Source organism: Lepus europaeus, unplaced genomic scaffold (genome assembly GCF_033115175.1).
Source record: "Lepus europaeus isolate LE1 unplaced genomic scaffold, mLepTim1.pri SCAFFOLD_162, whole genome shotgun sequence".
Classification (NCBI taxonomy): Eukaryota; Metazoa; Chordata; class Mammalia; order Lagomorpha; family Leporidae; genus Lepus; species Lepus europaeus.
Genome location: NW_026909064.1, coordinates 35,743 through 37,444, shown reverse-complemented (window position 1 = coordinate 37,444; position 1,702 = coordinate 35,743).

The following is a 1,702-nucleotide window of genomic DNA, read 5'->3' as shown; positions in this document are numbered from 1 at the left end:
CTTTGATTTTCTCGGTCCATTGCATAAGAATTCCACACCAGTTTGTCCGGATATGACTGGATGAAACCGGAAATATCCGGCTTTGTTTTGGCTAACTCAATCCGAAATATTGCTACAGACTCTCTGTTTGTGCTTTCTGGATATTATCGATGGACTGATTGTTTTGAATGTTTTTATCAGGGAACATTTAATTTTGTACCGTTGAAACACTAATTGTTTCCACATGGAGACACCAGCTCTACACATTCGTATTTTCTAGGGAGAAAGCTAGAGGAACTGCGGCAAACAAACATGATATTTCTGTTTGTATAGATGACATTTGATGCACTTGCCTAACGAAAAGACTTTGCTTTTCTCCCAAACCATTTCTACTCTGATTTTCTCGATCCCTTGCATACGAATTCCACACCAGTTTGTCCGGATATGACTGGATGAAAACAGAAATATCCGGTATCGTTTTGGCTAACTCAATCCGAAATATTGTGAAAGCCTCTGTGTTTGTGTTTTCTGGATATTATCGATGGACTTTATTGTTTTGAATGCTTTTTATCAGGGAACATTTTATTTTGAGCTTGGATACACTAATTAGTTGCACATGGAGACACCAGCTGAACATATTCATATTTTCTAGGGAGAAAGCTAGAGGAACTGCGGCAAACAAACATGATATTTCTGTTTGTATCGATGACATTTTATGCACTTGCCTAACGAAAAGAGTTTGCTTTTCCCCAAAACCATTTTTACTGTGATTTTCTCGGTCCATTGCATACGATTTTCACACCATTCTGTCCAGATATGACTGGATGAAAACAGAAATGTCCCGTGTTTTGCTAACTATATCCGAAATATTGTGAAAGCGTCTGTGTTTGTGTTTTCTGGATATTATTGATGGACTATATTGTTTTGAATGTTTTTATCAGGGAACATTTAATTTTGTACCATTGAAACACTAATTGGTTCATCATGAGACACCAGCTCTAAACATTCGTATTTTCTAGGGAGAAAGCTAGAGGCACTGCGACAAACAAACATGATATTTCTGTTGGTATAGATGACATTTTTTGCACTTGCCTAACGAAAAGACTTTGCATTCTCCAAAACTATTTTTACTGTGATTTTCACGGTTTATTGCATACGAATTCCACCCCAGTTTGTCCGGATATGAATGGATGAAACCGGAAATATCCGGTTGATTTTTGCCTAACTCAATCCCAGATATTGTTACCGACTCTGTGTTTGTGTATTCCTGATATTATCCATGGACTTTATTGTTTTGAATGTTTTTTTTTTTCAGGAAACATTTAATTTTATGCTTGGAAACATTAATTCTTTCCACATGGAGACACCAGCTCTACACATTCATATTTTCTAGGAAGTAAGCTAGAGGAAGTGCGGCAAACAAACATGATATTTCTCTTTGTATAAATGACATTTGATGCACTTGCCTAAGGAAAAGACTTTGCTTTTCTCCAAAACCATTTGTACTGTGATTTTCTCGGTCCATTGCATACGAATTCCACACCAGTTTGTCCGGATATGACTGGATGAAACCGGAAATATCTGGTTTTGTTTTGGCTAACTCAATCCCAGATATTGTTACCGCTTCTGTGTTTGTGTATTCCAGATAATATCCACAGACTTTATTATTTTGGATGTTTTTTCTCAGGGAACATTTAATTTTCTGCTTGGAAACACTAATTGT